At 41.4% G+C, this 13404-nt stretch overlaps 1 long non-coding RNA gene across 1 annotated transcript in view; it reads right to left on the bottom strand.

Annotated features, from left to right (window-relative positions):
• Positions 1-12905, bottom strand: part of LOC138753694 (uncharacterized) — a 29613-nt gene extending 16708 nt beyond the window's left edge. Inside the window, exon 1 of the long non-coding RNA XR_011351367.1 lies at positions 12833-12905. This is a non-coding gene — a long non-coding RNA (uncharacterized lncRNA). The remainder of the gene's footprint in view (positions 1-12832) is intronic.
• Between the last annotated feature and the right edge of the window lie 499 nt (positions 12906-13404).

The following is a 13404-nucleotide window of genomic DNA, read 5'->3' as shown; positions in this document are numbered from 1 at the left end:
TTTAACAAAAAAGAGTAATTATCATGTAAATTGTTATTTTCTCCATCTTCTTCTTTGGCTTGGCTTCGCGGACAAAGATTTATGGAGGGGTAATGTCCATGTCAGCTGCAGGCTCGTTTGTGGCTGACAAGTCCGATGTGGGACAGGCAGATATGGTTGCAGCGGTTGCAGGGTTGGTTGGGGTTGGGTGTTGGGTTTTCCTCCTTTGTCTTTTGTCAGTGAGGTGGGCTCTGTGGTCTTCTTCAAAGGAGGTTGCTGCCCGCCGAAATGTGAGGCGCCAAGATGCACGGTTTGAGGCAATATAAGCCCACTGGCGGTGGTCAATGTGGCAGGCACCAAGAGCTTTCTTTAGGCAGTCCTTGTACCTTTTCTTTGGTGCTCCTCTGTCACGGTGGCCAGTGGAAAGCTCGCCATATAACACGATCTTGGGAAGGCAATGGACCTCCATTCTGGAGATGTGACCTGCCCAGCGCAGTTGGATCTTCAGCAACGTAGATTCGATGCTGTTGGCCTCTGCCATCTCGAGTACTTCGATGTTAGGGATGAAGTCGCTCCAATGAATGTTGAGGATGGAGCGGAGACAACGCTGGTGGAAGCGTTCTAGGAGCCGTAGGTGATGCCGGTAGAGGACCCATGATTCGGAGCCGAACAGGAGTGTGGGTATGACAACGGCTCTGTATACGCTAATTTTTGTGAGGTTTTTCAGTTGGTTGTTTTTTCAGACTCTTTTGTGTAGTCTTCCAAAGGCGCTATTTGCCTTGGCGAGTCTGTTGTCTATATATACACAAGATCTCAATTCATTATGCCAACATACTATATTTATCTCTACATTGTCTTTCCAAGTAATTGCTACACATTTTCATGCCACAGATAACGCCAGATGAACAAATGCAATTTGAAACTTATCCAAACCCAAGCCAGTCAACAAAACCATAAAACCCAACAAAAAGATCTCTGGATCTAATGGTAATTTAATTTTAAGTAATTTCTCCAAAACCAACCTGACTTTTTCCCAAAATGGTTTTACCCTATCATAAGACCAAACTGCATGCAAAAAAGTTCCAGTACTTAACCCACATCTAAAACAAGAATCCAAATTACTAAATCCATATTTTTTTCAATTTCTCAGGAGTAAAATATAACTGATGCAAAAAATTATAATTAACCAAACCATATCTTACATTAGTCAATTTAGTTACCCTTTCATGACACATGACCTCCCAATCCTCTAGAGGTATAACATAAATTAAATCACTTTCCCATTTATTTCTAGATTTCTCCAAATTTGGTTTTTCCATACTTTCCTGTAACAATCGATACATATCTGAAATGAAACCTCTCTTTGGTATAAAGGAAATCAAAGATTCAAATTTTGTTAACTCATCTCTTTACCATAATTATCCCTTATCAAAGCTCTGAGTTGATAATACACAAATAAAGAATTTACTGGTATATCAAATTTATCCCTCAATTGATTGAAAGAAAGAAACTGTCCTTCAAAACAGTCCTGAATAACTTTTATACCCTGAAAATACCATATCTTTAAATTTATTAAACATTGAAAAAGAAATAAGCTGATATAATGGAATTTGAATTGATAATTTACCCTTTGTTTCTATAACTTCTTTTAACAGATGTTTTAATACTAGCATATCATATCCCTGTAATAAATTCAAATTACACATATATAAACTGATGAACACCAAATTCAGAAATGCAAGCTAACTCCACCTTAGCCCAACTAAGAGACTGATTAATATCCATCATTCTACTAAAAAACTTCATCTGTGCAGCTTCATAGTAATTTTGAAATTGAGGTAACTGAAGTCCACCTAATGCGTATTTCCATGTCAATTTCTGTAAAGCTGCTCGAGCTAATTTTCCCCTCCATAAAAATTTCATCATCACCTAATTAAAATACTAAAAAACACCCTTTGAAAGTAAACATGGTATTGACTGGAATAAATATTGAATATGATGAAAAATATTCATTTTAATACAATTTACTCAACCTATTAATGCTAATGGAAGATCCTTCCAATTAATCAAATCCATTTCAATCTTCTTCAATAAGATACATAATTTAACTTATATAAACAATGATAATTTGCATTCACAGATACCCCTAAATATTTAATTTTATCAGACCATCTTAATTTTATAATATTTTTAGACTCTTTAATGCCCTTTCAAAATTGGGAATATCTTACTCTTATCCCAATTCACCTTAAACCCAGATAACTCCCCAAATTGAACCAAACATTCTTGCAAATATTTCAAAGACTGTTTTGGATGTGTCAAATAAATCAATACACCATTAGCAAATAAATTAATCTTATATTCATCATCTGCAATTCTTATCCCTTTAACTTTCTCATTCTGTCAAATTGTTTGAGCTAATGGTTCAATGACCAATTCAAACAAGGCTGGTGATAATGGACAAACTTGACGAGTTGATTGTAATAGTTTAAATGGCTGAGAAGTTTGACCATTTATCACCACCCGAGCAACCGGATTTTTATACAATGCTTTAACTCAACCAATTAAAAAAAGGGCCGAAATTAAACTTCTCCCACACCTTAAATAAAAAATTCAACCCTATCAAAAGCTTTTTCCGCATCAAGTGCGACTGTGGCACCTCACCTCCTTCGAACTCCCACCGCCACCTAGGCAAGGCACCTGCCCAACTCACGTTCCTGGCGAGCTACTTTCCACAGAGTTCGTTTTTGTTCGGCGGGGCCCAACCGCAGCACCTCTGCAGCGACTGTACGAGGGGCTGTACTGGTTTATACAGCATTCCGGCTCGACATTCACACTGGGCTTGGGCGGCAGGGATGAGCTGTTTACCATGGACAGGCTGAAGCTAGCGCACCTCGATCCCACTGAGCCAGTGGTTGCTGCCTAGCCCAAGAAGCAAGGTTGCATGGCAAAAAGGACATTGGCGCTGGTTCTGGGGGGGGGGGGGCTGTGTGTCAGCTCACCACAAGGCAGGTGAACCGGCCCTGCTTGTAAGCCACGCGGCGGGGAAGCCGGCAAAATGGCACCATCAAGGGTTTCCCTTCCTTCCAGCTCGGGGCTCAGAAACCCATGCTTGGGGACCACATGATGCCCAGATGACATCAGCGCCCTCCAGCGCAGTTCTCAGCCAGGTCCGGGCTGGGAGTATAAGTGCAGCCCAGCAGACTGCAATAAACTAGTCAGCTCACTGAGCTCAACTCGTCTGGTTGCATGTGTTATTGCAGGAGCAGAGTAGCTGCCACTACACAACCACCATTGGTTGGTTGGGATGCGGTCTTGATGCATTGATCAATGGTATCAATCTAAGAATATTATCAGATGCACATCTATTCTTAATAAAACCTGTTTGATCTCTATGTACCAACTGAAGTAAATATTTAGCAAGTCTATTCGCCAATACTTTAGCTACTATTTTATAATCCACATTTAATAAAGAAATTGGTTCATATGAGGCTACATTCAATGGGTCTCTATCTTTCTTTGGAATCACAGTAATTATCGCACTTGAACAAGATTCTGGTAATGACTGATCATTTGTTATTTGTTGAAGCACATCCATAAATATAGAAGACAAATCTTCATAAAATACCTTATAAAACTCTACTGAAAATCCATCATCACCTGGCAACTTTCCATTTGGCATCTCCTGTATAACTTCTTTAATCTCAAAATCTGTAAACGGAGCTTCCAATTCTTTTACTTCTTCCTCTCCCAAAACCAGTAAATGCAACTTAGATAAAAAATAGAACCATCATCCTGATTTCCCTCAGATGTATATAATTTCTGGTAAATGAATAAAATTGGTCATTGATTTCTGAGGTTTATAAATAACTATTGAATACTTTTTAATAGCATTAATAGTTTGCGATACCTGTTCCGTTTTTAGTTGCCAAGCTAATACCTCTTGAGCCCTCTCACCTAACTCATAATAACGCAGTTTAGATCTTTGAATTAAATGCTCATACTGATACGTTTGTAAAGCATTATAACGTAATTTCAACTTAGTTAATGCTGCTTTCTTATCTTCTGTAACCTTCTTCTGAAATTCATTTTCCAACTCAGTAATTTGTTTCTCCAACGCCAAGCTTTCCACCAGATACTGTTTTTTTAAAAAACTTTCATAGAATAACTAATAATATGACCACACAAATATGCTTTTAAGGCATCCCACACAATAAAATTACTACTTACTGAATTAGTGTTTTCAGCCCAAATCAAAGCAACCTGTTCCTTAACAAAAGTAATAAACTCTGGTTTCTTCAATAACATTGCATTAAACTCCACCAGTAAGTTGATTACAACACTTCAGAACCTACACAACAAATAAACAACATAAAATGATCAGATATAACCCTAATCTTGTATTCAGCCTGCGATACTCTAGCTTGTAAATGTGCTGAAATCAGAAACAAATCTATTCTAGAAAATGAATCATGCCTAGATGAATAAAATGGTCCATTCTATAATGCCATTTCATTTGGATTTATTCTCCTCCAAATTTCAACTAAATTCAAATCTTTCAACAAAGCTCCCATTTGTGTTGCCATCTTTGATTTCCTTATACTTTTCAGAGATCTATCCAATAATGGATCCAAAACACAATTAAAATCTCCTCCAATCAAAATATTTTCATTAGTCTGATTTAATGTTAAGAAAGCCTCAGATATAAATTGATCATCATCCACATTAGGTGCATAAATATTCAGCAATGTCCATGGTTCTGCAAAAATTTTACAATTTCAAAATCCTACCAGCAATCTCCATAAATGATTCCAACTCAAACGCTAATTTCTTATGGATCAAAATCACTATACCCTTTGCCTTAGAATTAAAAGAAGAAGCAATCACGTGTCCAACCCAATCTCTCTTCAATTTTAAATGTTCTTTTTCAGTCAAATGTGTTTCTTGTAAAAAAGCAATATCAACTTTTTTTAATATAAGCCAATACACGTTTACGCTTAATCCCTGTACATTAAAAGTTGCAAAATTCAAATTAGACATTTCTTTACCCTAACAATACAATCTTCACACCATTATAAAATATTGCTCCCCTTGCTAAAAAAACCCTTATAAATAAAATAACCCTCCCCCTCTTATATAAAAAAACCCAAGAAAAAAAAATCTCAATAAGAAACTAGAATAGTGTAGTTAACTCCCTAAAAATCCGGGTGTGGTAAAACCCACTAGTGGCAGATGACTATCAAAAGCTTCAGTGTCATCCACTTCCCCAGTCAGACTATTCCAAAGTACTTAATCAAACACATTCAATCCAGTGATTCCAGTCCCAATGACTGTTCTGGATCTACAATATCAAGAAGACACTGCATCAGTTCAACCTTCTTTCCATTCTTTCAAATCTTCCCATTCCCATTTACCCTCCCTTTAGCCCACCTCACTGACAAAAGGCAAAGGAGGAAAAACCCAACACCCAACCCCAACCCACCAATTTTCCCCTGCAGCCGCTGCAACCGTGTCTGCCTGTCCCGCATCGGACTTGTCAGCCACAAACGAGCCTGCAGCTGACGTGGACTTTTACCCCCTCCATAAATCTTCGTCCGCGAAGCCAAGCCAAAGAGGTGATGATGATGGTGACCACCCACTTACTCATAAATCTGGCAATGAATTAGCAAAAAATAATACATCATAATCATTCTCAAAACATTGAGGCTGAAAATTTCCATAAAAGACTTTCAATACAGCAGGATAGCGAAAAGCAAATGTATAACCCTTTCTCCTCAGTACTTCTTTAGCTGAATTAAATTCTCTACGCCTCTTAATAATTTCTTGACTCAAATAAGCTAAAAAAAACACTCTGTTGCCCTGAACCATCATTGGAATCTGATTTTGTCGAGCTGCAATCCGTAATATAATTTCTCTATCCTGCTATCTCAAACAACGAATCAAAACTGCACATGCTGCTTGGCCTGGAAAAGGCTTCTTCCTCAACGCCCTATGTGCCCTAACCAGATCCAGACCATCTGGAAAAAAATTCACTACCCAGCTCATCGGGAATCCACTTCTTGAAAATTTTACCGGGTCCGAGTCTTCAATATCTTTTGAAAGACCCACTATTTTTACATTATTCCTTCAACCTTGATTTTCTAAATAATCAATCTTCTTCAACAGTTCCTTCTTCTGAATTCCCCATCCACAAAAGAATCCTCCACCTTTTCCATTTTTTTCTATTTCGTTCCACTTGATCTTTACATTCATAAAAAGCTTCTTTAATTAAAAAAAAATTATCCTGTACAGTATCCACTGCCTTTATGCATCTTTATTCTTTGGCTTGGCTTCACGGACGAAGATTTATGGAGGGGTAAATGTCCACATCAGCTGCAGGCTCGTTTGTGGCTGACAAGTCCGATGCGGGACAGGCAGACACGGGAAAATTGGTTGGTTGGGGTTTGGTGTTGGGTTTTTCCTCCTTTGTCTTTTGTCAGTGAGGTGGGCTCTGTGGTCTTCTTCAAAGGAGGTTGCTGCCCGCCGAACTGTGAGGCGCCAAGATACATGGTTTGAGGCGATATCAGCCCACTGGCGGTGGTCTATGTGGCAGGCACCAAGAGCTGTCTTTAGGCAGTCCTTGTACCTCTTCTTTGCTGCACCTCTGTCACGGTGGCCAGTGGAGAGCTCGCCATATAACACGATCTTGGGAAGGCGATGGTCCTCCATTCTGGAGATGTGACCTACCCAGCGCAGTTGGATCTTCAGCAGCGTGGATTCGATGCTGTTGGCCTCTTCCATCTCGAGTACTTCGATGTTGATGAAATCGCTCCAATTAATGTTGAGGATGGAGCGTAGACAATGCTCACTTTTAACCACATTCATATCATTCTTCACAGAAGACATTTCTTCACAAATATTATTCATTTTAATTTTCATTTCCATAAATCCCTGATTTAACTGTGTAGACATCTGAACTGACATGTTTTCCATCTGATGAGCAATCCCTTCCAAAATTGTAAATACAGAATCCAATCCAGGTTCCACTACTTCATCTTGAGGCCTACATTCCTTGATCCCAGCCTCCATAAATTCCTCCTGCCTTGATTCCAGCATGGCAGCACTTCCCTCTTCTTCAGCCATGCTCGCCACTCGTCCAGTGTGGCTGCGGGTCTCCATCCCCATCAACAGCGTGCCGACCTCGTTGGCCCACTGCCATCCGGATCCCCCCGCAGCCCACACTTTATCCAGAAGCTCCCGGATGCGCAATACACCGCGCATGCCTGGGAGCATTGCCAGCTGCAGAGGCGTTTCCTCCGACATAGCACTGCGTGCACCTAGACCACCAGGTAGTACTGCGGGCTCACATAACTGTCCCCGCTCAGCCAACCTGCCCACTTGCACGGCTTCACGGCTGCGCGATCCAGAGTCGGCCGAACCCAAAACACAGCCAGCGCCATCTTGCGATTGCAAGGTCGGTGCCAGGGTAACACTCAGCCGGCCTGGGATACGTTGAGGCTTGGGAACTCCTGTAGATGACCCCATGGCTTCTGCTTGGTAATTTGGCCTCAATTGTTCAATACTTTTATAAGGTAGTTTCTTCTGTAACTGTGTCTTGGATTTCTTCACATTTGTAGTCATGTTGATTCTCCACTGTTCAGAAACCTATAAAAACTATTTTTAACCACTTTCACAACTTTTAAATTAGGGCATTAATTAGTCCAACTGGGGAAAGGTGGAACTGGACGTCTTCTTTCTACGCCGCCTTGCCACGCCCCGGCAGCTCAATGTTAGGGGCTTCCATTCCTTTAGATGTGATAGAATGAGTGGTGGGGGGATAAAAGGGGAGGGAGTGGCATTGCTCATCAGGGAAAATATCACAGGCGCGCTCGGGTAGGACTGACCAGAGGGCTCCTCTACTGAGTTCATTTTGGTGGAGCTGAGGAATGGAAAAGATATGAGCAAACTCATGGGGTTGTATTATAGGCAGTAAGTATTCAATGAGAATTGGAGGAGCAAATCTGTAGAGAGATAACAAACAGCTGCAAGAAACATAAGATTGTGTTAGTAGGAAATTTAAAAAATTTCCATATATTGACTGGGACTCCCATGCTGTAAAAGGGCTGGATGGCTTGGAGTTTGTCAAATGTGTTCAGGAAAGTTTTTAAAAGTCAAGTTTTTAAAATCAATACCATCTAGAGAGAGTACAATACTGGATCTCATATTAGGGAATTAGACAGGACAAGTGACAGAAGCATATGTAGGGGAACATTTTAAGTCCAGTGATCATAATGCCATTAGTTTCAAGTTAATTATGGAGAAGGACGTGTCTGTGCCTCGAGTTGAGAATCTAAATTGGAGAAAGGCCAATTCTGAGGAAATGAGAAAGGATCTAGAAAGGATCTAGTTTGGGATAAGTTGTTTTCCAGCAAGGATGTGAGAGGTAAGTGGAGGACTTCAAAGGTGAAATTTTGAGAGTACAGAGTTTGTATCTTCATGTCAGGATCAAAAGCAAGGTTAGAAGATATAGGGAACATTGGTTTCCCAGGGATATTTGGGATCCGGTTTGGAAGAAGTGAGAGGTGTATAATAGGTATAGTCAACATGGAACAAATAAGGTACTTGATGAGTATAAAAAATGCAGGGGAAATCATCTAGAAGGAAATCAGAAAGGCTAAAAGAAAACATAAGGTTGCTTTGGCAGATAATGCAAAGGAAAATCCCAAGAGTTTCTACAAATATATGATAAGCAAAAGGAGAGTAAGGAACAAAATTGGTCTGCTTGAAGATCAGAATGGTCGGCTTTGTATTTATGACCTCCAGTTTGTTTGTATGCCTCCTCCCCTTATTTTTCTATGCTCTAGGCAATAAAGTCCTAATCTGTTGAACCATTCCCTGTAACTCAGTTCCTGAAGTCCAGGTCACATCCTAGTAAATCTTCTCTGCACTCTTTCAATCTTATTGATATCTTTCCTGTAGTTAGGTGACCAAAACTGAACACAATACCCTAAATTTGGTGTCACCAAGGTCTTATACAACTTTACCATAACATCCCAACTCCTATACTCAATATTTTGATTTATGAAGGCCAATATGCCAAAAGCTCTCATTACTACCTGTGATGCCATGTTCGGGTAAGTATCTGTATTCCCAAATCTTTTTATTCTATCACACTCCTCAGCGCCCTACCATTTACCATGCATGTCCTTTCTTGGTATGTCCTTCCTAAATCAACCCCTCACACTTGTTTGCATTACATTCTATCTGCTATTTTTCAGCCTATTTTCCCAGCTGGTCCGGATCCCTCTGCAAGCATTGAAAACCTTCCTTGCTGTCCACAATGCCTCCAATTTTAGTGTCATCCTCAAACTTGCTAATCCAATTTAACCCATTATCATCCAGATAATTGATATCTATAACAAACAACAATGGTCCCAGCACTGATTCGTGAATCACAGGTCTCCATTCTGAGAAGCAATCATCGACCACTACTCTCTGACTTTTCCTGTCCAGCCATTGTCAAAGGCCTTACTGACAACATCCACAGCCTTTCCTTCGGCAACTTTCCTGGTAACCTCCTTGAAAAAACTCTGAGATTGGTTAAGAGTAAAATGCAGACACTATGATTGTAGTAAAGACACCAAAATGCTGGAGGAACTCTGCTGGTCTTTTCAGCATCTATAGGAGACAAAAATATATTCCCGACATTTCAAGCCTGAGCCCTTCCCCCAAGGGAAAATCAGAAATGCAGAAGCAGGTTATATAAAAGTCTCAGAATTCAAACAATGGGGGAGGAATCCAGCAGAACCAAAGGTGTTAATTGGCTATGACAAGGGATTACGAGATAATTTGTCATGACTATGTGACAATGTGACAGGAGACAGGGAAAGGAGAGATGACGGGGAAACAGGGGATGGGGGGGGGGTGTTAACAAAAGCTAGAGAAGTCAATATTAATGTCATCCAGTTGGAAGGTTCCCAGTCAGAAGATGAGGTGTTGTCCCTCCAATTTATAGTGGTCTCAGACTGCCAGTGCATGAGATCATGGATAGACATGTTGGCAAGGAAATGGGATGGAGAATTCAAATGGGTGGCCACTGGGAGATCCATACTATTGCAGCAGACAGAGACATGATGCTCAACAAAGCTATCTCCCAGTCCATGTCCAGTCTCCCCAATGCAGTGGAGACCACAGCGGGAGCACCGGATGCAGTAAATGACCCCTGCAGATTCACAAGTGAAATGTTGGACTGTTTTTGGCCTCAAATGGTGGTGAAGGAGGATGTGTAGGCTTAAATGGAGCATCTTCTGCAGTCACAGGGGTAGGTCCCAAGCAGATGATTGGTGGGGAGGGAGGAGTAGACAAGGAAGTCATGGAGGGAGTGGTCTCTGTGGAAGGTGGAGAGGGGAGGAAAAGGAAATATCGTGGGATCAGGTAGTAGATGGTTGAAATGGAGGAGGAGGAGGATGCGTTGGATGCAGAGGTTGGTGGGGTGGTAGATAAAGACAAGAGGAATGCTGTCCTTGTGTTTGGGGGCAGGGGGGCAAGGGCAGATGAGAGGGTAGTGGAGGATTCACGAGTGAGTGCTAATTTGATGGTGATAAATGGAAAGCCGCATTGTTTGAAGAAGGAGGACATCTCTGATCATGGCAGCCCTCATCCTGGGTGCTGATGTGACAGAGACAGAGGAATTGAGAGAATGGAATGGAATCCTTACTGGGGACAGGGTGGGAAGAGGTGTGGTCGAGGAAGCTGTGGGAGGTGGTGGGTTTATAGCAAGTGTCTGTTGATTGTTTGTATCCTGAGATGGAGACTGAGAGATTGAGGAAAGGGAGAGTGTTGCTAGAGATGGACCAATTGAATTTGAGGTCAGGGTAGAAGTTGGCACCAAAGTGGATAAAGTCATGGAGCTCATCATGGGCACATGAGGGAGCACCAAAGTCGTCATCAATGTAGCAAAGGAAGAGTTGAGGATCCTTGCTTGTGTAAGGTTGTAGCATGGATTGCTCCATATAGCCAACAAAAATGCAGGCATAGGTGAGGTCCATATGTGTACCTATGGCTACCCCTTTTACCTGGAGAAAGTGGGATGAATTGAAGGAGAAATTATTGAGGGTGATGTTTGTTACGAGCCTAGAGGACCCCAAAACCTAGCAGCAATAGGTATTCATCAGGGTAAAAGGTTATTTAAACAAAAGTTGTATTTAATTATCTTTAAACATGAAAACAGAATCACACTTTAACTTATCACTATTAGCTTAACTAACCTAACTTAACCCCCTTCTAATTCTAAGCGCACGTGTGTGTAATGTGTATGTAAGTTCAGAAAAGTTCTTTGGTTCACAGACCAATCTCACTTCTCATTCCTCCAAGTTCACTGGTTGCAGGCAATTCTTATACCGTGCACAGAATTTAACATTTATAAAGTTCACCAGGTTTTGGTGCCTGAAAGGTAAATGGTTACTGCTCAGGAAGGTTCTTGTCAGTTTTCAGAGAGAGATTTGTTGTTCACTGGACACTCACAACTTTTTAATCAGCCACTTCAGTGTCTTGCCAAAGAAACTTGCCCCCTCAGGGTTCTCCAGATGATAACCTTTTCTTTCAGGTCACCACAGAGTTCGTTTCGTTTCCTCTTTTTTCAAGTGAAACATTAGACAGCCAGTCCTCTCCTCCTGCATGAACCACAAGGGCTTTGACCAGGAGCTCCACTATTTTAAATAAGATCTGTTTTAAAATGTTTATATGTGACCTACACTAAAAAACCTGACCAACTTATCTCTCAAAAACATATCTATATACTGTAGCCGACTGCTACAAAGAAACACACACACACACACACACACACACACACACACACACACACACACACACAGAGTGTAGCAGGTTAAGCTCATTCCTTTATTATGGCTTGAAAGACTGCTTTATACTGCTCAAGTTCCCACCGTTTTTGCTGATTGACTGAGTCAGCCGTATGAATAACAATAGCGGGCGGGAACATCCATGCATATGAAGGCCCTTCTTCCCCAGCCTGTTTCTGTTCAGTTAGCTGGGCCGCTTGACCATCGCCATTTTAGGGCTGTTGGTCTGATGCTGCCACAGCTTCTACCTCCGCCGGTTCATTGTCCTGGGAGTCGATTTAGCGATCTCTGTCTGCGTCTGCTGCTGTGCGATGTGCCGGACCGAACTCTGTAATTGCAAGCTGCCACAATCCAATACAAGCACAACATAATCTGTCACAAATTATTAAGTTCTGCCAGTTGGAGGAGGGTGGTAGTGGAGGGGGTCTGGTTGGGTCTATTGTCCAGAAAGAACCGAAGGGCTTTGAGGCCTTCAGTATGGGGAATAGACTTGTATGCGAATGTCTATCCACAGTAAATATGAGGCAGTCGAGTTCAGGGAACTGGAAGTTGTTGAAGTGATGGAGGGCATGTAAAGTGTTCCAGATGTCAAGGTAAGCAGAGACCAATTCATTGGAGCAGAAACTGGGATGAGCCAAAGGAGAAGATATTAAGGGTGAGAACAATTTCTGCCAGGTAGACGAGGGTCGTGGAGGAGGGGATCTGGGTCTTTTGTCAAGAAAGAAATGAAGGGAATAAATTAGTGGGAAACCCAAGGACTGGGTAGGTTTAAAAAAAAAACCAGAAGACAAGTAAAAAGCAGTAAGGGGAGAAAAGATGAAATATAAAGCTAAGTTTGTCAGCGATATAATGAGTACGTCAAAAATGGATGTGGATCCTGTCTCTCAGAATCCCCTCCAGCAACTCACCCAGGATAGATGTTAATCTTACTGGCGTATAGTTCTCTGGGTTGATCTTGCAGTCTTTCATAAATAAATGCATGATATTAGCCATCCTCCAGTCTTCTAGCAACTCACCTGGGGTTAATGATACAAATATCCCTGGCAGGGACCCTACCATTTCTTCCTAGCCTTTTCAGATTTGCATCATTTCTTCTTCTCTAATAATGGCTCTCTGTGACATCACTATTTACTTCCTTGAGTTCCCTCCCTGGTAAATACAGATGAGAAATCTTGCCCATCCCCTGTGGTTCCACATGTAAGTAACTATATTGGTCTTCATGGGATGCTATTTTCTCACTTTTGCTTGAAATAAGATAAGGGAGAATACTATCTCGTGTCCTCTTTTTGTCTTCCTGATTTCCGTCTTGAATTACTCCTACATCCTCTCCACTCCTCGAAGGATTCACTTGATCCCAGCTGCCTCTAATTAACATTTGCCTCCTTTTACTTGAATAATGTCTCAATATATCTGGTTATCCGGGGTTTACTAATCCAGCCAGCCTTGCCCTTCACTCCACTATTAACATGCTGTCCCTGAACTCTCCGTATTTAAAAGCCTCCCACCAGCCAGATACCCTTTACCTGAAAGCAGACTTTCCCACTCAAGTTCCACAAGATCCTGTCTCACACCTTCAAATTTGGCCTTG

Source organism: Narcine bancroftii, chromosome 1, assembly GCF_036971445.1.
Source record: "Narcine bancroftii isolate sNarBan1 chromosome 1, sNarBan1.hap1, whole genome shotgun sequence".
NCBI lineage: Eukaryota > Metazoa > Chordata > Chondrichthyes > Torpediniformes > Narcinidae > Narcine > Narcine bancroftii.
This window is presented reverse-complemented; position numbering and strand designations above follow the sequence as displayed.